At 43.5% G+C, this 22065-nt stretch overlaps 10 non-coding genes across 10 annotated transcripts; all 10 read left to right on the forward strand.

The window, feature by feature from the left end:
* The first annotated feature begins 52 nt into the window (after positions 1-52).
* trnal-uag (transfer RNA leucine (anticodon UAG)) lies at positions 53-134 on the forward strand. Its single transcript has one exon. It is a non-coding gene; the product is annotated as a tRNA-Leu (tRNA).
* A 2990-nt stretch (positions 135-3124) lies between these two features.
* trnal-uag (transfer RNA leucine (anticodon UAG)) lies at positions 3125-3206 on the forward strand. Its single transcript has one exon. It is a non-coding gene; the product is annotated as a tRNA-Leu (tRNA).
* A 3866-nt stretch (positions 3207-7072) lies between these two features.
* trnal-uag (transfer RNA leucine (anticodon UAG)) lies at positions 7073-7154 on the forward strand. Its single transcript has one exon. It is a non-coding gene; the product is annotated as a tRNA-Leu (tRNA).
* A 1455-nt stretch (positions 7155-8609) lies between these two features.
* On the forward strand, positions 8610-8691 carry trnal-uag (transfer RNA leucine (anticodon UAG)). The gene has a single exon. It is a non-coding gene; the product is annotated as a tRNA-Leu (tRNA).
* Positions 8692-9371: 680 nt separating this feature from the next.
* On the forward strand, positions 9372-9453 carry trnal-uag (transfer RNA leucine (anticodon UAG)). Its single transcript has one exon. It is a non-coding gene; the product is annotated as a tRNA-Leu (tRNA).
* Positions 9454-12443: 2990 nt separating this feature from the next.
* On the forward strand, positions 12444-12525 carry trnal-uag (transfer RNA leucine (anticodon UAG)). The gene has a single exon. It is a non-coding gene; the product is annotated as a tRNA-Leu (tRNA).
* A 3552-nt stretch (positions 12526-16077) lies between these two features.
* trnal-uag (transfer RNA leucine (anticodon UAG)) lies at positions 16078-16159 on the forward strand. The gene has a single exon. It is a non-coding gene; the product is annotated as a tRNA-Leu (tRNA).
* A 680-nt stretch (positions 16160-16839) lies between these two features.
* trnal-uag (transfer RNA leucine (anticodon UAG)) lies at positions 16840-16921 on the forward strand. The gene has a single exon. It is a non-coding gene; the product is annotated as a tRNA-Leu (tRNA).
* A 1455-nt stretch (positions 16922-18376) lies between these two features.
* trnal-uag (transfer RNA leucine (anticodon UAG)) lies at positions 18377-18458 on the forward strand. The gene has a single exon. It is a non-coding gene; the product is annotated as a tRNA-Leu (tRNA).
* Positions 18459-19887: 1429 nt separating this feature from the next.
* Positions 19888-19969, forward strand: trnal-uag (transfer RNA leucine (anticodon UAG)). Its single transcript has one exon. It is a non-coding gene; the product is annotated as a tRNA-Leu (tRNA).
* Positions 19970-22065: the final 2096 nt, after the last annotated feature.

Here is a 22065-nt window from a genome sequence, read left to right on the forward strand (position 1 = left end):
TGGACTTTTCATTCAAACGACTCAGAATTGTTTGGGTAAAATCACGTTTAATGGTAGTGTGGCCGAGTGGTCTAAGGCGCTGGATTTAGGCTCCAGTCTCTCAGGAGGCGTGGGTTCAAATCCCACCACTGCCAATCGACTGCTATTTGCATGTATGTGTTGGCTACTTGTAGTACTTTCTACTGTAAGATCTGTTGTTGTTGAAAACTGCAAGAGCCAGCTGAGCTTCGTAGCATGTGCAATGTCCATACAGCAGGTGATTTTCTATTCCTTCAGTCTGGTTTTCAAACAAGGTAACACAGGGCGCCTTCCCATTGAGTCACATTTGCCTGTATTTTTCGCTGAGTCCACTTGATTTAACTGCTAAGCCAACCCATTGAAACAATGGACTGTGTTCATATGAAACTGTTTCCTTGTAAAAGAGCAGAGTGGCGCAGCGGAAGCGTGCTGGGCCCATAACCCAGAGGTCGATGGATCGAAACCATCCTCTGCTAAAGGAATCCTTTATCAACTCCCATGTTATCTGTTATGTTCCCCTTGTCCTTGCCTTCTAAACATTAACTCATCTCCTGCTGAAAGTGACTTGCTTTTGAAGTTGAAAATGTGACAGAATTGACCCAAGAGCTGAAGCCCTGAACTTGGCTGATATTTTTGTGGGCTTTGATCTTGAGTAAAGCTCTATACTCCCACAGGATATGTGTTTGAAGTTTCTAATGTTCTTCCATGTGTGTCTTCGTTAAGATTGTCCAATTGTCGCCAAAGTGTCATTTACATCTAACCCCCTCCGGTTTGTTTGGGTAAAATCTAGTTCCCAACGGTAGTGTGGCCGAGTGGTCAAAGGCGCTGGATTAAGGCTCCAGTCTCTCACGAGGTGTGGGTTCAAATCCCACCACTGCCAATAGACTGTCAGTTGAATGTATTGGCTACGTGCAGCTTATCTACTAGTTGTAGAAAACTGCAACAGCCAGCTGAGCTTTGTAGCATATGGGGTGTACAGGAGGTAATTTTCTTTTTCTCCTGTCTGGTTTTCAAACGAGGTAAGAGTTAAGATGTGCACCTTCAGATTGGGGCACATAACTTCACATTTACCAATAACTTCCTCCTTGTCCAGTCGATTCAACTGCTGATAAAACCTATTAAAACCAAAGACTATGTCCGTATGAAATTATTTCAATAAACAAGAGCAGAGTGGCGCAGCGGAAGCGTGCTGGGCCCATAACCCAGAGGTCGATGGATCGAAACCATCCTCTGCTAAAGGAATCCTTTATCAACTCCCATGTTATCTGTTATGTTCCCCTTGTCCTTGCCTTCTAAACATTAACTCATCTCCTGCTGAAAGTGACTTGCTTTTGAAGTTGAAAATGTGACAGAATTGACCCAAGAGCTGAAGCCCTGAACTTGGCTGATATTTTTGTGGGCTTTGATCTTGAGTAAAGCTCTATACTCCCACAGGATATGTGTTTGAAGTTTCTAATGTTCTTCCATGTGTGTCTTCGTTAAGATTGTCCAATTGTCGCCAAAGTGTCATTTACATCTAACCCCCTCCGGTTTGTTTGGGTAAAATCTAGTTCCCAACGGTAGTGTGGCCGAGTTGTCAAAGGCGCTGGATTAAGGCTCCAGTCTGTCAGGAGGCGTGGGTTCAAATCCCACCACTGCCAATAGACTGTCAGTTGAATGTATTGGCTACGTGCAGCTTATCTACTATAAGAGGATCTCTTGTTGTTCAAAACTGCAACAGCCACCTGAGCTTTGTAGCATATGGGATATCACATGAGGTGTACAGGAGGTAATTTTCTTTTTCTCCTGTCTGGTTTTCAAACAAGGTAAGAGTTAAGATGTGCACCTTCAGATTGGGGCACATAACTTCACATTTACCAATAACTTCCTCCTTGTCCAGTCGATTCAACTGCTGATAAAACCTATTAAAACCAAAGACTATGTTCGTTTGAAATTATTTCAATGAACAAGAGCAGAGTGGCGCAGCGGAAGCGTGCTGGGCCCATAACCCAGAGGTCGATGGATCGAAACCATCCTCTGCTAAAGGAATCCTTTTTACACTGCTATGTCTCCCTTTCCTTCTGAACATGAACTCACCTACTGCTGAAAGTGACTTGCTTTGGCTTTTGAAGTTGATAATATGACAGAATTGACCCAAGAGCTAAAGCCCTGAACTTGGCTGATAGTTTAGTGGTCTTTTGATCTTGAGTCAAGCTCTATACTCCCAGAGGGTATGTGTTTGAAGTTTCTAATGTTCTTCCATGTGTGTCTTCGTTAAGATTGTCCAATTGTCGCCAAAGTGTCATTTACATCTAACCCCCTCCGGTTTGTTTGGGTAAAATCTGTTTCCCAACGGTAGTGTGGCCGAGTGGTCAAAGGCGCTGGATTAAGGCTCTAGTCTCTCAGGAGGCGTGGGTTCAAATCGCACCACTGCCAATAGACTGTCAGTTGAATGTATTGGCTACGTGCAGCTTATCTACTATAAGAGGATCTCTTGTTGTTCAAAACTGCAACAGCCACCTGAGCTTTGTAGCATATGGGATATCACATGAGGTGTACAGGAGGTAATTTTCTTTTTCTCCTGTCTGGTTTTCAAACAAGGTAAGAGTTAAGATGTGCACCTTCAGATTGGGGCACATAACTTCACATTTACCAATAACTTCCTCCTTGTCCAGTCGATTCAACTGCTGATAAAACCTATTAAAACCAAAGACTATGTTCGTATGAAATTATTTCAATAAACAAGAGCAGAGTGGCGCAGCGGAAGCGTGCTGGGCCCATAACCCAGAGGTCGATGGATCGAAACCATCCTCTGCTAAAGGAATCCTTTTTATACTGCTATGTCTCCCTTTCCTTCTGAACATGAACTCACCTACTGCTGAAAGTGACTTGCTTTGGCTTTTGAAGTTGATAATATGACAGAATTGACCCAAGAGCTAAAGCCATGAACTTGGCTGATAGTTTAGTGGTCTTTTGATCTTGAGTCAAGCTCTATACTCCCACAGGGTATGTGTTTGAAGTTTCGAATGTTCTTCCATGTGTTTCTTCGATTTGATTGTCCAATTGTCGTCAAAGTGGACTTTTCATTCAAACGACTCAGAATTGTTTGGGTAAAATCACGTTTAATGGTAGTGTGGCCGAGTGGTCTAAGGTGCTGGATTTAGGCTCCAGTCTCTCAGGAGGCGTGGGTTCAAATCCCACCACTGCCAATCGACTGCTATTTGCATGTATGTGTTGGCTACTTGTAGTACTTTCTACTGTAAGATCTGTTGTTGTTGAAAACTGCAAGAGCCAGCTGAGCTTCGTAGCATGTGCAATGTCCATACAGGAGGTGATTTTCTATTCCTTCAGTCTGGTTTTCAAACAAGGTAACACAGGGCGCCTTCCCATTGAGTCACATTTGCCTGTATTTTTCGCTGAGTCCACTTGATTTAACTGCTAAGCCAACCCATTGAAACAATGGACTGTGTTCATATGAAACTGTTTCATTGTAAAAGAGCAGAGTGGCGCAGCGGAAGCGTGCTGGGCCCATAACCCAGAGGTCGATGGATCGAAACCATCCTCTGCTAAAGGAATCCTTTTTACACTGCTATGTCTCCCTTTCCTTCTGAACATGAACTCACCTACTGCTGAAAGTGACTTGCTTTGGCTTTTGAAGTTGATAATATGACAGAATTGACCCAAGAGCTAAAGCCCTGAACTTGGCTGATAGTTTAGTGGTCTTTTGATCTTGAGTCAAGCTCTATACTCCCAGAGGGTATGTGTTTGAAGTTTCTAATGTTCTTCCATGTGTGTCTTCGTTAAGATTGTCCAATTGTCGCCAAAGTGTCATTTACATCTAACCCCCTCCGGTTTGTTTGGGTAAAATCTGTTTCCCAACGGTAGTGTGGCCGAGTGGTCAAAGGCGCTGGATTAAGGCTCCAGTCTCTCAGGAGGCGTGGGTTCAAATCCCACCACTGCCAATAGACTGTCAGTTGAATGTATTGGCTACGTGCAGCTTATCTACTAGTTGTAGAAAACTGCAACAGCCAGCTGAGCTTTGTAGCATATGGGGTGTACAGGAGGTAATTTTCTTTTTCTCCTGTCTGGTTTTCAAACGAGGTAAGAGTTAAGATGTGCACCTTCAGATTGGGGCACATAACTTCACATTTACCAATAACTTCCTCCTTGTCCAGTCGATTCAACTGCTGATAAAACCTATTAAAACCAAAGACTGTGTCCGTATGAAATTATTTCAATAAACAAGAGCAGAGTGGCGCAGCGGAAGCGTGCTGGGCCCATAACCCAGAGGTCGATGGATTGAAACCATCCTCTGCTAAAGGAATCCTTTATCAACTCCCATGTTATCTGTTATGTTCCCCTTGTCCTTGCCTTCTAAACATTAACTCATCTCCTGCTGAAAGTGACTTGCTTTTGAAGTTGAAAATGTGACAGAATTGACCCAAGAGCTGAAGCCCTGAACTTGGCTGATATTTTTGTGGGCTTTGATCTCGAGTAAAGCTCTATACTCCCACAGGATATGTGTTTGAAGTTTCTAATGTTCTTCCATGTGTGTCTTCGTTAAGATTGTCCAATTGTCGCCAAAGTGTCATTTACATCTAACCCCCTCCGGTTTGTTTTGGTAAAATCTAGTTCCCAACGGTAGTGTGGCCGAGTGGTCAAAGGCGCTGGATTAAGGCTCCAGTCTGTCAGGAGGCGTGGGTTCAAATCCCACCACTGCCAATAGACTGTCAGTTGAATGTATTGGCTACGTGCAGCTTATCTACTATAAGAGGATCTCTTGTTGTTCAAAACTGCAACAGCCACCTGAGCTTTGTAGCATATGGGATATCACATGAGGTGTACAGGAGGTAATTTTCTTTTTCTCCTGTCTGGTTTTCAAACAAGGTAAGAGTTAAGATGTGCACCTTCAGATTGGGGCACATAACTTCACATTTACCAATAACTTCCTCCTTGTCCAGTCGATTCAACTGCTGATAAAACCTATTAAAACCAAAGACTATGTTCGTTTGAAATTATTTCAATAAACAAGAGCAGAGTGGCGCAGCGGAAGCGTGCTGGGCCCATAACCCAGAGGTCGATGGATCGAAACCATCCTCTGCTAAAGGAATCCTTTTTACACTGCTATGTCTCCCTTTCCTTCTGAACATGAACTCACCTACTGCTGAAAGTGACTTGCTTTGGCTTTTGAAGTTGATAATATGACAGAATTGACCCAAGAGCTAAAGCCCTGAACTTGGCTGATAGTTTAGTGGTCTTTTGATCTTGAGTCAAGCTCTATACTCCCAGAGGGTATGTGTTTGAAGTTTCTAATGTTCTTCCATGTGTGTCTTCGTTAAGATTGTCCAATTGTCGCCAAAGTGTCATTTACATCTAACCCCCTCCGGTTTGTTTGGGTAAAATCTGTTTCCCAACGGTAGTGTGGCCGAGTGGTCAAAGGCGCTGGATTAAGGCTCTAGTCTCTCAGGAGGCGTGGGTTCAAATCGCACCACTGCCAATAGACTGTCAGTTGAATGTATTGGCTACGTGCAGCTTATCTACTATAAGAGGATCTCTTGTTGTTCAAAACTGCAACAGCCACCTGAGCTTTGTAGCATATGGGATATCACATGAGGTGTACAGGAGGTAATTTTCTTTTTCTCCTGTCTGGTTTTCAAACAAGGTAAGAGTTAAGATGTGCACCTTCAGATTGGGGCACATAACTTCACATTTACCAATAACTTCCTCCTTGTCCAGTCGATTCAACTGCTGATAAAACCTATTAAAACCAAAGACTATGTTCGTTTGAAATTATTTCAATAAACAAGAGCAGAGTGGCGCAGCGGAAGCGTGCTGGGCCCATGCTGGGTTTGTTTTGGTAAAATCTAGTTCCCAACGGTAGTGTGGCCGAGTGGTCAAAGGCGCTGGATTAAGGCTCCAGTCTGTCAGGAGGCGTGGGTTCAAATCCCACCACTGCCAATAGACTGTCAGTTGAATGTATTGGCTACGTGCAGCTTATCTATATCCCATAAGCTTTGTAGCATATGGGATATCACATGAGGTGTACAGGAGGTAATTTTCTTTTTCTCCTGTCTGGTTTTCAAACAAGGTAAGAGTTAAGATGTGCACCTTCAGATTGGGGCACATAACTTCACATTTACCAATAACTTCCTCCTTGTCCAGTCGATTCAACTGCTGATAAAACCTATTAAAACCAAAGACTATGTTCGTTTGAAATTATTTCAATAAACAAGAGCAGAGTGGCGCAGCGGAAGCGTGCTGGGCCCATGCTGGGTTTGTTTTGGTAAAATCTAGTTCCCAACGGTAGTGTGGCCGAGTGGTCAAAGGCGCTGGATTAAGGCTCCAGTCTGTCAGGAGGCGTGGGTTCAAATCCCACCACTGCCAATAGACTGTCAGTTGAATGTATTGGCTACGTGCAGCTTATCTACTATAAGAGGATCTCTTGTTGTTCAAAACTGCAACAGCCACCTGAGCTTTGTAGCATATGGGATATCACATGAGGTGTACAGGAGGTAATTTTCTTTTTCTCCTGTCTGGTTTTCAAACAAGGTAAGAGTTAAGATGTGCACCTTCAGATTGGGGCACATAACTTCACATTTACCAATAACTTCCTCCTTGTCCAGTCGATTCAACTGCTGATAAAACCTATTAAAACCAAAGACTATGTTCGTTTGAAATTATTTCAATAAACAAGAGCAGAGTGGCGCAGCGGAAGCGTGCTGGGCCCATAACCCAGAGGTCGATGGATCGAAACCATCCTCTGCTAAAGGAATCCTTTTTACACTGCTATGTCTCCCTTTCCTTCTGAACATGAACTCACCTACTGCTGAAAGTGACTTGCTTTGGCTTTTGAAGTTGATAATATGACAGAATTGACCCAAGAGCTAAAGCCCTGAACTTGGCTGATAGTTTAGTGGTCTTTTGATCTTGAGTCAAGCTCTATACTCCCAGAGGGTATGTGTTTGAAGTTTTGAATGTTCTTCCATGTGTTTCTTCGATTTGATTGTCCAATTGTCGTCAAAGTGGACTTTTCATTCAGACGACTCAGAATTGTTTGGGTAAAATCAGATTTAATGGTAGTGTGGCCGAGTGGTCTAAGGCGCTGGATTTAGGCTCCAGTCTCTCAGGAGGCGTGGGTTCAAATCCCACCACTGCCAATCAACTGCTATTTGCTTGTATGTGTTGGCTACTTGTAGTACTTTCTACTGTAAGATCTGTTGTTGTTGAAAACTGCAAGAGCCAGCTGAGCTTCGTAGCATGTGCAATGTCCATACAGGAGGTGATTTTCTATTCCTTCAGTCTGGTTTTCAAACAAGGTAACACAGGGCGCCTTCCCATTGAGTCACATTTGCCTGTATTTTTCGCTGAGTCCACTTGATTTAACTGCTAAGCCAACCCATTGAAACAATGGACTGTGTTCATATGAAACTGTTTCATTGTAAAACAGCAGAGTGGCGCAGCGGAAGCGTGCTGGGCCCATAACCCAGAGGTCGATGGATCGAAACCATCCTCTGCTAAAGGAATCCTTTATCAACTCCCATGTTATCTGTTATGTTCCCCTTGTCCTTGCCTTCTAAACATTAACTCATCTCCTGCTGAAAGTGACTTGCTTTTGAAGTTGAAAATGTGACAGAATTGACCCAAGAGCTGAAGCCCTGAACTTGGCTGATATTTTTGTGGGCTTTGATCTCGAGTAAAGCTCTATACTCCCACAGGATATGTGTTTGAAGTTTCTAATGTTCTTCCATGTGTGTCTTCGTTAAGATTGTCCAATTGTCGCCAAAGTGTCATTTACATCTAACCCCCTCCGGTTTGTTTTGGTAAAGTCTAGTTCCCAACGGTAGTGTGGCCGAGTGGTCAAAGGCGCTGGATTAAGGCTCCAGTCTGTCAGGAGGCGTGGGTTCAAATCCCACCACTGCCAATAGACTGTCAGTTGAATGTATTGGCTACGTGCAGCTTATCTACTATAAGAGGATCTCTTGTTGTTCAAAACTGCAACAGCCACCTGAGCTTTGTAGCATATGGGATATCACATGAGGTGTACAGGAGGTAATTTTCTTTTTCTCCTGTCTGGTTTTCAAACAAGGTAAGAGTTAAGATGTGCACCTTCAGATTGGGGCACATAACTTCACATTTACCAATAACTTCCTCCTTGTCCAGTCGATTCAACTGCTGATAAAACCTATTAAAACCAAAGACTATGTTCGTTTGAAATTATTTCAATAAACAAGAGCAGAGTGGCGCAGCGGAAGCGTGCTGGGCCCATAACCCAGAGGTCGATGGATCGAAACCATCCTCTGCTAAAGGAATCCTTTTTACACTGCTATGTCTCCCTTTCCTTCTGAACATGAACTCACCTACTGCTGAAAGTGACTTGCTTTGGCTTTTGAAGTTGATAATATGACAGAATTGACCCAAGAGCTAAAGCCCTGAACTTGGCTGATAGTTTAGTGGTCTTTTGATCTTGAGTCAAGCTCTATACTCCCAGAGGGTATGTGTTTGAAGTTTTGAATGTTCTTCCATGTGTTTCTTCGATTTGATTGTCCAATTGTCGTCAAAGTGGACTTTTCATTCAGACGACTCAGAATTGTTTGGGTAAAATCAGATTTAATGGTAGTGTGGCCGAGTGGTCTAAGGCGCTGGATTTAGGCTCCAGTCTCTCAGGAGGCGTGGGTTCAAATCCCACCACTGCCAATCAACTGCTATTTGCTTGTATGTGTTGGCTACTAGTAGTACTTTCTACTGTAAGATCTGTTGTTGTTGAAAACTGCAAGAGCCAGCTGAGCTTCGTAGCATGTGCAATGTCCATACAGGAGGTGATTTTCTATTCCTTCAGTCTGGTTTTCAAACAAGGTAACACAGGGCGCCTTCCCATTGAGTCACATTTGCCTGTATTTTTCGCTGAGTCCACTTGATTTAACTGCTAAGCCAACCCATTGAAACAATGGACTGTGTTCATATGAAACTGTTTCATTGTAAAAGAGCAGAGTGGCGCAGCGGAAGCGTGCTGGGCCCATAACCCAGAGGTCGATGGATGGAAACCATCCTCTGCTAAAGGAATCCTTTATCAACTCCCATGTTATCTGTTATGTTCCCCTTGTCCTTGCCTTCTAAACATTAACTCATCTCCTGCTGAAAGTGACTTGCTTTTGAAGTTGAAAATGTGACAGAATTGACCCAAGAGCTGAAGCCCTGAACTTGGCTGATATTTTTGTGGGCTTTGATCTCGAGTCAAGCTCTATACTCCCAGAGGGTATGTGTTTGAAGTTTCGAATGTTCTTCCATGTGTTTCTTCGATTTGATTGTCCAATTGTCGTCAAAGTGGACTTTTCATTCAGACGACTCAGAATTGTTTGGGTAAAATCAGATTTAATGGTAGTGTGGCCGAGTGGTCTAAGGCGCTGGATTTAGGCTCCAGTCTCTCAGGAGGCGTGGGTTCAAATCCCACCACTGCCAATCAACTGCTATTTGCTTGTATGTGTTGGCTACTTGTAGTACTTTCTACTGTAAGATCTGTTGTTGTTGAAAACTGCAAGAGCCAGCTGAGCTTCGTAGCATGTGCAATGTCCATACAGGAGGTGATTTTCTATTCCTTCAGTCTGGTTTTCAAACAAGGTAACACAGGGCGCCTTCCCATTGAGTCACATTTGCCTGTATTTTTCGCTGAGTCCACTTGATTTAACTGCTAAGCCAACCCATTGAAACAATGGACTGTGTTCATATGAAACTGTTTCATTGTAAAACAGCAGAGTGGCGCAGCGGAAGCGTGCTGGGCCCATAACCCAGAGGTCGATGGATCGAAACCATCCTCTGCTAAAGGAATCCTTTATCAACTCCCATGTTATCTGTTATGTTCCCCTTGTCCTTGCCTTCTAAACATTAACTCATCTCCTGCTGAAAGTGACTTGCTTTTGAAGTTGAAAATGTGACAGAATTGACCCAAGAGCTGAAGCCCTGAACTTGGCTGATATTTTTGTGGGCTTTGATCTTGAGTAAAGCTCTATACTCCCACAGGATATGTGTTTGAAGTTTCTAATGTTCTTCCATGTGTGTCTTCGTTAAGATTGTCCAATTGTCGCCAAAGTGTCATTTACATCTAACCCCCTCCGGTTTGTTTGGGTAAAATCTAGTTCCCAACGGTAGTGTGGCCGAGTGGTCAAAGGCGCTGGATTAAGGCTCCAGTCTCTCACGAGGTGTGGGTTCAAATCCCACCACTGCCAATAGACTGTCAGTTGAATGTATTGGCTACGTGCAGCTTATCTACTAGTTGTAGAAAACTGCAACAGCCAGCTGAGCTTTGTAGCATATGGGGTGTACAGGAGGTAATTTTCTTTTTCTCCTGTCTGGTTTTCAAACGAGGTAAGAGTTAAGATGTGCACCTTCAGATTGGGGCACATAACTTCACATTTACCAATAACTTCCTCCTTGTCCAGTCGATTCAACTGCTGATAAAACCTATTAAAACCAAAGACTATGTCCGTATGAAATTATTTCAATAAACAAGAGCAGAGTGGCGCAGCGGAAGCGTGCTGGGCCCATAACCCAGAGGTCGATGGATCGAAACCATCCTCTGCTAAAGGAATCCTTTATCAACTCCCATGTTATCTGTTATGTTCCCCTTGTCCTTGCCTTCTAAACATTAACTCATCTCCTGCTGAAAGTGACTTGCTTTTGAAGTTGAAAATGTGACAGAATTGACCCAAGAGCTGAAGCCCTGAACTTGGCTGATATTTTTGTGGGCTTTGATCTTGAGTAAAGCTCTATACTCCCACAGGATATGTGTTTGAAGTTTCTAATGTTCTTCCATGTGTGTCTTCGTTAAGATTGTCCAATTGTCGCCAAAGTGTCATTTACATCTAACCCCCTCCGGTTTGTTTGGGTAAAATCTAGTTCCCAACGGTAGTGTGGCCGAGTTGTCAAAGGCGCTGGATTAAGGCTCCAGTCTGTCAGGAGGCGTGGGTTCAAATCCCACCACTGCCAATAGACTGTCAGTTGAATGTATTGGCTACGTGCAGCTTATCTACTATAAGAGGATCTCTTGTTGTTCAAAACTGCAACAGCCACCTGAGCTTTGTAGCATATGGGATATCACATGAGGTGTACAGGAGGTAATTTTCTTTTTCTCCTGTCTGGTTTTCAAACAAGGTAAGAGTTAAGATGTGCACCTTCAGATTGGGGCACATAACTTCACATTTACCAATAACTTCCTCCATGTCCAGTCGATTCAACTGCTGATAAAACCTATTAAAACCAAAGACTATGTTCGTTTGAAATTATTTCAATGAACAAGAGCAGAGTGGCGCAGCGGAAGCGTGCTGGGCCCATAACCCAGAGGTCGATGGATCGAAACCATCCTCTGCTAAAGGAATCCTTTTTACACTGCTATGTCTCCCTTTCCTTCTGAACATGAACTCACCTACTGCTGAAAGTGACTTGCTTTGGCTTTTGAAGTTGATAATATGACAGAATTGACCCAAGAGCTAAAGCCCTGAACTTGGCTGATAGTTTAGTGGTCTTTTGATCTTGAGTCAAGCTCTATACTCCCAGAGGGTATGTGTTTGAAGTTTCTAATGTTCTTCCATGTGTGTCTTCGTTAAGATTGTCCAATTGTCGCCAAAGTGTCATTTACATCTAACCCCCTCCGGTTTGTTTGGGTAAAATCTGTTTCCCAACGGTAGTGTGGCCGAGTGGTCAAAGGCGCTGGATTAAGGCTCTAGTCTCTCAGGAGGCGTGGGTTCAAATCGCACCACTGCCAATAGACTGTCAGTTGAATGTATTGGCTACGTGCAGCTTATCTACTATAAGAGGATCTCTTGTTGTTCAAAACTGCAACAGCCACCTGAGCTTTGTAGCATATGGGATATCACATGAGGTGTACAGGAGGTAATTTTCTTTTTCTCCTGTCTGGTTTTCAAACAAGGTAAGAGTTAAGATGTGCACCTTCAGATTGGGGCACATAACTTCACATTTACCAATAACTTCCTCCTTGTCCAGTCGATTCAACTGCTGATAAAACCTATTAAAACCAAAGACTATGTTCGTATGAAATTATTTCAATAAACAAGAGCAGAGTGGCGCAGCGGAAGCGTGCTGGGCCCATAACCCAGAGGTCGATGGATCGAAACCATCCTCTGCTAAAGGAATCCTTTTTATACTGCTATGTCTCCCTTTCCTTCTGAACATGAACTCACCTACTGCTGAAAGTGACTTGCTTTGGCTTTTGAAGTTGATAATATGACAGAATTGACCCAAGAGCTAAAGCCATGAACTTGGCTGATAGTTTAGTGGTCTTTTGATCTTGAGTCAAGCTCTATACTCCCACAGGGTATGTGTTTGAAGTTTCGAATGTTCTTCCATGTGTTTCTTCGATTTGATTGTCCAATTGTCGTCAAAGTGGACTTTTCATTCAAACGACTCAGAATTGTTTGGGTAAAATCACGTTTAATGGTAGTGTGGCCGAGTGGTCTAAGGTGCTGGATTTAGGCTCCAGTCTCTCAGGAGGCGTGGGTTCAAATCCCACCACTGCCAATCGACTGCTATTTGCATGTATGTGTTGGCTACTTGTAGTACTTTCTACTGTAAGATCTGTTGTTGTTGAAAACTGCAAGAGCCAGCTGAGCTTCGTAGCATGTGCAATGTCCATACAGGAGGTGATTTTCTATTCCTTCAGTCTGGTTTTCAAACAAGGTAACACAGGGCGCCTTCCCATTGAGTCACATTTGCCTGTATTTTTCGCTGAGTCCACTTGATTTAACTGCTAAGCCAACCCATTGAAACAATGGACTGTGTTCATATGAAACTGTTTCATTGTAAAAGAGCAGAGTGGCGCAGCGGAAGCGTGCTGGGCCCATAACCCAGAGGTCGATGGATCGAAACCATCCTCTGCTAAAGGAATCCTTTTTACACTGCTATGTCTCCCTTTCCTTCTGAACATGAACTCACCTACTGCTGAAAGTGACTTGCTTTGGCTTTTGAAGTTGATAATATGACAGAATTGACCCAAGAGCTAAAGCCCTGAACTTGGCTGATAGTTTAGTGGTCTTTTGATCTTGAGTCAAGCTCTATACTCCCAGAGGGTATGTGTTTGAAGTTTCTAATGTTCTTCCATGTGTGTCTTCGTTAAGATTGTCCAATTGTCGCCAAAGTGTCATTTACATCTAACCCCCTCCGGTTTGTTTGGGTAAAATCTGTTTCCCAACGGTAGTGTGGCCGAGTGGTCAAAGGCGCTGGATTAAGGCTCCAGTCTCTCAGGAGGCGTGGGTTCAAATCCCACCACTGCCAATAGACTGTCAGTTGAATGTATTGGCTACGTGCAGCTTATCTACTAGTTGTAGAAAACTGCAACAGCCAGCTGAGCTTTGTAGCATATGGGGTGTACAGGAGGTAATTTTCTTTTTCTCCTGTCTGGTTTTCAAACGAGGTAAGAGTTAAGATGTGCACCTTCAGATTGGGGCACATAACTTCACATTTACCAATAACTTCCTCCTTGTCCAGTCGATTCAACTGCTGATAAAACCTATTAAAACCAAAGACTGTGTCCGTATGAAATTATTTCAATAAACAAGAGCAGAGTGGCGCAGCGGAAGCGTGCTGGGCCCATAACCCAGAGGTCGATGGATTGAAACCATCCTCTGCTAAAGGAATCCTTTATCAACTCCCATGTTATCTGTTATGTTCCCCTTGTCCTTGCCTTCTAAACATTAACTCATCTCCTGCTGAAAGTGACTTGCTTTTGAAGTTGAAAATGTGACAGAATTGACCCAAGAGCTGAAGCCCTGAACTTGGCTGATATTTTTGTGGGCTTTGATCTCGAGTAAAGCTCTATACTCCCACAGGATATGTGTTTGAAGTTTCTAATGTTCTTCCATGTGTGTCTTCGTTAAGATTGTCCAATTGTCGCCAAAGTGTCATTTACATCTAACCCCCTCCGGTTTGTTTTGGTAAAATCTAGTTCCCAACGGTAGTGTGGCCGAGTGGTCAAAGGCGCTGGATTAAGGCTCCAGTCTGTCAGGAGGCGTGGGTTCAAATCCCACCACTGCCAATAGACTGTCAGTTGAATGTATTGGCTACGTGCAGCTTATCTACTATAAGAGGATCTCTTGTTGTTCAAAACTGCAACAGCCACCTGAGCTTTGTAGCATATGGGATATCACATGAGGTGTACAGGAGGTAATTTTCTTTTTCTCCTGTCTGGTTTTCAAACAAGGTAAGAGTTAAGATGTGCACCTTCAGATTGGGGCACATAACTTCACATTTACCAATAACTTCCTCCTTGTCCAGTCGATTCAACTGCTGATAAAACCTATTAAAACCAAAGACTATGTTCGTTTGAAATTATTTCAATAAACAAGAGCAGAGTGGCGCAGCGGAAGCGTGCTGGGCCCATGCTGGGTTTGTTTTGGTAAAATCTAGTTCCCAACGGTAGTGTGGCCGAGTGGTCAAAGGCGCTGGATTAAGGCTCCAGTCTGTCAGGAGGCGTGGGTTCAAATCCCACCACTGCCAATAGACTGTCAGTTGAATGTATTGGCTACGTGCAGCTTATCTACTATAAGAGGATCTCTTGTTGTTCAAAACTGCAACAGCCACCTGAGCTTTGTAGCATATGGGATATCACATGAGGTGTACAGGAGGTAATTTTCTTTTTCTCCTGTCTGGTTTTCAAACAAGGTAAGAGTTAAGATGTGCACCTTCAGATTGGGGCACATAACTTCACATTTACCAATAACTTCCTCCTTGTCCAGTCGATTCAACTGCTGATAAAACCTATTAAAACCAAAGACTATGTTCGTTTGAAATTATTTCAATAAACAAGAGCAGAGTGGCGCAGCGGAAGCGTGCTGGGCCCATGCTGGGTTTGTTTTGGTAAAATCTAGTTCCCAACGGTAGTGTGGCCGAGTGGTCAAAGGCGCTGGATTAAGGCTCCAGTCTGTCAGGAGGCGTGGGTTCAAATCCCACCACTGCCAATAGACTGTCAGTTGAATGTATTGGCTACGTGCAGCTTATCTATATCCCATAAGCTTTGTAGCATATGGGATATCACATGAGGTGTACAGGAGGTAATTTTCTTTTTCTCCTGTCTGGTTTTCAAACAAGGTAAGAGTTAAGATGTGCACCTTCAGATTGGGGCACATAACTTCACATTTACCAATAACTTCCTCCTTGTCCAGTCGATTCAACTGCTGATAAAACCTATTAAAACCAAAGACTATGTTCGTTTGAAATTATTTCAATAAACAAGAGCAGAGTGGCGCAGCGGAAGCGTGCTGGGCCCATGCTGGGTTTGTTTTGGTAAAATCTAGTTCCCAACGGTAGTGTGGCCGAGTGGTCAAAGGCGCTGGATTAAGGCTCCAGTCTGTCAGGAGGCGTGGGTTCAAATCCCACCACTGCCAATAGACTGTCAGTTGAATGTATTGGCTACGTGCAGCTTATCTACTATAAGAGGATCTCTTGTTGTTCAAAACTGCAACAGCCACCTGAGCTTTGTAGCATATGGGATATCACATGAGGTGTACAGGAGGTAATTTTCTTTTTCTCCTGTCTGGTTTTCAAACAAGGTAAGAGTTAAGATGTGCACCTTCAGATTGGGGCACATAACTTCACATTTACCAATAACTTCCTCCTTGTCCAGTCGATTCAACTGCTGATAAAACCTATTAAAACCAAAGACTATGTTCGTTTGAAATTATTTCAATAAACAAGAGCAGAGTGGCGCAGCGGAAGCGTGCTGGGCCCATAACCCAGAGGTCGATGGATCGAAACCATCCTCTGCTAAAGGAATCCTTTTTACACTGCTATGTCTCCCTTTCCTTCTGAACATGAACTCACCTACTGCTGAAAGTGACTTGCTTTGGCTTTTGAAGTTGATAATATGACAGAATTGACCCAAGAGCTAAAGCCCTGAACTTGGCTGATAGTTTAGTGGTCTTTTGATCTTGAGTCAAGCTCTATACTCCCAGAGGGTATGTGTTTGAAGTTTTGAATGTTCTTCCATGTGTTTCTTCGATTTGATTGTCCAATTGTCGTCAAAGTGGACTTTTCATTCAGACGACTCAGAATTGTTTGGGTAAAATCAGATTTAATGGTAGTGTGGCCGAGTGGTCTAAGGCGCTGGATTTAGGCTCCAGTCTCTCAGGAGGCGTGGGTTCAAATCCCACCACTGCCAATCAACTGCTATTTGCTTGTATGTGTTGGCTACTTGTAGTACTTTCTACTGTAAGATCTGTTGTTGTTGAAAACTGCAAGAGCCAGCTGAGCTTCGTAGCATGTGCAATGTCCATACAGGAGGTGATTTTCTATTCCTTCAGTCTGGTTTTCAAACAAGGTAACACAGGGCGCCTTCCCATTGAGTCACATTTGCCTGTATTTTTCGCTGAGTCCACTTGATTTAACTGCTAAGCCAACCCATTGAAACAATGGACTGTGTTCATATGAAACTGTTTCATTGTAAAACAGCAGAGTGGCGCAGCGGAAGCGTGCTGGGCCCATAACCCAGAGGTCGATGGATCGAAACCATCCTCTGCTAAAGGAATCCTTTATCAACTCCCATGTTATCTGTTATGTTCCCCTTGTCCTTGCCTTCTAAACATTAACTCATCTCCTGCTGAAAGTGACTTGCTTTTGAAGTTGAAAATGTGACAGAATTGACCCAAGAGCTGAAGCCCTGAACTTGGCTGATATTTTTGTGGGCTTTGATCTCGAGTCAAGCTCTATACTCCCAGAGGGTATGTGTTTGAAGTTTCGAATGTTCTTCCATGTGTTTCTTCGATTTGATTGTCCAATTGTCGTCAAAGTGGACTTTTCATTCAGACGACTCAGAATTGTTTGGGTAAAATCAGATTTAATGGTAGTGTGGCCGAGTGGTCTAAGGCGCTGGATTTAGGCTCCAGTCTCTCAGGAGGCGTGGGTTCAAATCCCACCACTGCCAATCAACTGCTATTTGCTTGTATGTGTTGGCTACTTGTAGTACTTTCTACTGTAAGATCTGTTGTTGTTGAAAACTGCAAGAGCCAGCTGAGCTTCGTAGCATGTGCAATGTCCATACAGGAGGTGATTTTCTATTCCTTCAGTCTGGTTTTCAAACAAGGTAACACAGGGCGCCTTCCCATTGAGTCACATTTGCCTGTATTTTTCGCTGAGTCCACTTGATTTAACTGCTAAGCCATCCCATTGAAACAATGGACTGTGTTCATATGAAACTGTTTCATTGTAAAACAGCAGAGTGGCGCAGCGGAAGCGTGCTGGGCCCATAACCCAGAGGTCGATGGATCGAAACCATCCTCTGCTAAAGGAATCCTTTATCAACTCCCATGTTATCTGTTATGTTCCCCTTGTCCTTGCCTTCTAAACATTAACTCATCTCCTGCTGAAAGTGACTTGCTTTTGAAGTTGAAAATGTGACAGAATTGACCCAAGAGCTGAAGCCCTGAACTTGGCTGATATTTTTGTGGGCTTTGATCTCGAGTCAAGCTCTATACTCCCAGAGGGTATGTGTTTGAAGTTTCTAATGTTCTTCCATGTGTGTCTTCGTTAAGATTGTCCAATTGTCGCCAAAGTGTCATTTACATCTAACCCCCTCCGGTTTGTTTGGGTAAAATCTGTTTCCCAACGGTAGTGTGGCCGAGTGGTCAAAGGCGCTGGATTAAGGCTCTAGTCTCTCAGGAGGCGTGGGTTCAAATCGCACCACTGCCAATAGACTGTCAGTTGAATGTATTGGCTACGTGCAGCTTATCTACTATAAGAGGATCTCTTGTTGTTCAAAACTGCAACAGCCACCTGAGCTTTGTAGCATATGGGATATCACATGAGGTGTACAGGAGGTAATTTTCTTTTTCTCCTGTCTGGTTTTCAAACAAGGTAAGAGTTAAGATGTGCACCTTCAGATTGGGGCACATAACTTCACATTTACCAATAACTTCCTCCTTGTCCAGTCGATTCAACTGCTGATAAAACCTATTAAAACCAAAGACTATGTTCGTATGAAATTATTTCAATAAACAAGAGCAGAGTGGCGCAGCGGAAGCGTGCTGGGCCCATAACCCAGAGGTCGATGGATCGAAACCATCCTCTGCTAAAGGAAACCTTTTTATACTGCTATGTCTCCCTTTCCTTCTGAACATGAACTCACCTACTGCTGAAAGTGACTTGCTTTGGCTTTTGAAGTTGATAATATGACAGAATCGACCCAAGAGCTAAAGCCATGAACTTGGCTGATAGTTTAGTGGTCTTTTGATCTTGAGTCAAGCTCTATACTCCCACAGGGTATGTGTTTGAAGTTTCGAATGTTCTTCCATGTGTTTCTTCGATTTGATTGTCCAATTGTCGTCAAAGTGGACTTTTCATTCAAACGACTCAGAATTGTTTGGGTAAAATCACGTTTAATGGTAGTGTGGCCGAGTGGTCTAAGGCGCTGGATTTAGGCTCCAGTCTCTCAGGAGGCGTGGGTTCAAATCCCACCACTGCCAATCGACTGCTATTTGCATGTATGTGTTGGCTACTTGTAGTACTTTCTACTGTAAGATCTGTTGTTGTTGAAAACTGCAAGAGCCAGCTGAGCTTCGTAGCATGTGCAATGTCCATACAGGAGGTGATTTTCTATTCCTTCAGTCTGGTTTTCAAACAAGGTAACACAGGGCGCCTTCCCATTGAGTCACATTTGCCTGTATTTTTCGCTGAGTCCACTTGATTTAACTGCTAAGCCAACCCATTGAAACAATGGACTGTGTTCATATGAAACTGTTTCCTTGTAAAAGAGCAGAGTGGCGCAGCGGAAGCGTGCTGGGCCCATAACCCAGAGGTCGATGGATCGAAACCATCCTCTGCTAAAGGAATCCTTTATCAACTCCCATGTTATCTGTTACGTTCCCCTTGTCCTTGCCTTCTAAACATTAACTCATCTCCTGCTGAAAGTGACTTGCTTTTGAAGTTGAAAATGTGACAGAATTGACCCAAGAGCTGAAGCCCTGAACTTGGCTGATATTTTTGTGGGCTTTGATCTTGAGTAAAGCTCTATAGTCCCACAGGATATGTGTTTGAAGTTTCTAATGTTCTTCCATGTGTGTCTTCGTTAAGATTGTCCAATTGTCGCCAAAGTGTCATTTACATCTAACCCCCTCCGGTTTGTTTGGGTAAAATCTAGTTCCCAACGGTAGTGTGGCCGAGTGGTCAAAGGCGCTGGATTAAGGCTCCAGTCTCTCACGAGGCGTGGGTTCAAATCCCACCACTGCCAATAGACTGTCAGTTGAATGTATTGGCTACGTGCAGCTTATCTACTAGTTGTAGAAAACTGCAACAGCCAGCTGAGCTTTGTAGCATATGGGGTGTACAGGAGGTAATTTTCTTTTTCTCCTGTCTGGTTTTCAAACGAGGTAAGAGTTAAGATGTGCACCTTCAGATTGGGGCACATAACTTCACATTTACCAATAACTTCCTCCTTGTCCAGTCGATTCAACTGCTGATAAAACCTATTAAAACCAAAGACTATGTCCGTATGAAATTATTTCAATAAACAAGAGCAGAGTGGCGCAGCGGAAGCGTGCTGGGCCCATAACCCAGAGGTCGATGGATCGAAACCATCCTCTGCTAAAGGAAACCTTTTTATACTGCTATGTCTCCCTTTCCTTCTGAACATGAACTCACCTACTGCTGAAAGTGACTTGCTTTGGCTTTTGAAGTTGATAATATGACAGAATCGACCCAAGAGCTAAAGCCATGAACTTGGCTGATAGTTTAGTGGTCTTTTGATCTTGAGTCAAGCTCTATACTCCCACAGGGTATGTGTTTGAAGTTTCGAATGTTCTTCCATGTGTTTCTTCGATTTGATTGTCCAATTGTCGTCAAAGTGGACTTTTCATTCAAACGACTCAGAATTGTTTGGGTAAAATCACGTTTAATGGTAGTGTGGCCGAGTGGTCTAAGGCGCTGGATTTAGGCTCCAGTCTCTCAGGAGGCGTGGGTTCAAATCCCACCACTGCCAATCGACTGCTATTTGCATGTATGTGTTGGCTACTTGTAGTACTTTCTACTGTAAGATCTGTTGTTGTTGAAAACTGCAAGAGCCAGCTGAGCTTCGTAGCATGTGCAATGTCCATACAGGAGGTGATTTTCTATTCCTTCAGTCTGGTTTTCAAACAAGGTAACACAGGGCGCCTTCCCATTGAGTCACATTTGCCTGTATTTTTCGCTGAGTCCACTTGATTTAACTGCTAAGCCAACCCATTGAAACAATGGACTGTGTTCATATGAAACTGTTTCCTTGTAAAAGAGCAGAGTGGCGCAGCGGAAGCGTGCTGGGCCCATAACCCAGAGGTCGATGGATCGAAACCATCCTCTGCTAAAGGAATCCTTTATCAACTCCCATGTTATCTGTTACGTTCCCCTTGTCCTTGCCTTCTAAACATTAACTCATCTCCTGCTGAAAGTGACTTGCTTTTGAAGTTGAAAATGTGACAGAATTGACCCAAGAGCTGAAGCCCTGAACTTGGCTGATATTTTTGTGGGCTTTGATCTTGAGTAAAGCTCTATAGTCCCACAGGATATGTGTTTGAAGTTTCTAATGTTCTTCCATGTGTGTCTTCGTTAAGATTGTCCAATTGTCGCCAAAGTGTCATTTACATCTAACCCCCTCCGGTTTGTTTGGGTAAAATCTAGTTCCCAACGGTAGTGTGGCCGAGTGGTCAAAGGCGCTGGATTAAGGCTCCAGTCTCTCACGAGGCGTGGGTTCAAATCCCACCACTGCCAATAGACTGTCAGTTGAATGTATTGGCTACGTGCAGCTTATCTACTAGTTGTAGAAAACTGCAACAGCCAGCTGAGCTTTGTAGCATATGGGGTGTACAGGAGGTAATTTTCTTTTTCTCCTGTCTGGTTTTCAAACGAGGTAAGAGTTAAGATGTGCACCTTCAGATTGGGGCACATAACTTCACATTTACCAATAACTTCCTCCTTGTCCAGTCGATTCAACTGCTGATAAAACCTATTAAAACCAAAGACTATGTCCGTATGAAATTATTTCAATAAACAAGAGCAGAGTGGCGCAGCGGAAGCGTGCTGGGCCCATAACCCAGAGGTCGATGGATCGAAACCATCCTCTGCTAAAGGAATCCTTTATCAACTCCCATGTTATCTGTTATGTTCCCCTTGTCCTTGCCTTCTAAACATTAACTCATCTCCTGCTGAAAGTGACTTGCTTTTGAAGTTGAAAATGTGACAGAATTGACCCAAGAGCTGAAGCCCTGAACTTGGCTGATATTTTTGTGGGCTTTGATCTCGAGTAAAGCTCTATACTCCCACAGGATATGTGTTTGAAGTTTCTAATGTTCTTCCATGTGTGTCTTCGTTAAGATTGTCCAATTGTCGCCAAAGTGTCATTTACATCTAACCCCCTCCGGTTTGTTTTGGTAAAATCTAGTTCCCAACGGTAGTGTGGCCGAGTGGTCAAAGGCGCTGGATTAAGGCTCCAGTCTGTCAGGAGGCGTGGGTTCAAATCCCACCACTGCCAATAGACTGTCAGTTGAATGTATTGGCTACGTGCAGCTTATCTACTATAAGAGGATCTCTTGTTGTTCAAAACTGCAACAGCCACCTGAGCTTTGTAGCATATGGGATATCACATGAGGTGTACAGGAGGTAATTTTCTTTTTCTCCTGTCTGGTTTTCAAACAAGGTAAGAGTTAAGATGTGCACCTTCAGATTGGGGCACATAACTTCACATTTACCAATAACTTCCTCCTTGTCCAGTCGATTCAACTGCTGATAAAACCTATTAAAACCAAAGACTATGTTCGTTTGAAATTATTTCAATAAACAAGAGCAGAGTGGCGCAGCGGAAGCGTGCTGGGCCCATAACCCAGAGGTCGATGGATCGAAACCATCCTCTGCTAAAGGAATCCTTTTTACACTGCTATGTCTCCCTTTCCTTCTGAACATGAACTCACCTACTGCTGAAAGTGACTTGCTTTGGCTTTTGAAGTTGATAATATGACAGAATTGACCCAAGAGCTAAAGCCCTGAACTTGGCTGATAGATTAGTGGTCTTTTGATCTTGAGTCAAGCTCTATACTCCCAGAGGGT

Source organism: Pleuronectes platessa, chromosome 8, assembly GCF_947347685.1.
Source record: "Pleuronectes platessa chromosome 8, fPlePla1.1, whole genome shotgun sequence".
Classification (NCBI taxonomy): Eukaryota; Metazoa; Chordata; class Actinopteri; order Pleuronectiformes; family Pleuronectidae; genus Pleuronectes; species Pleuronectes platessa.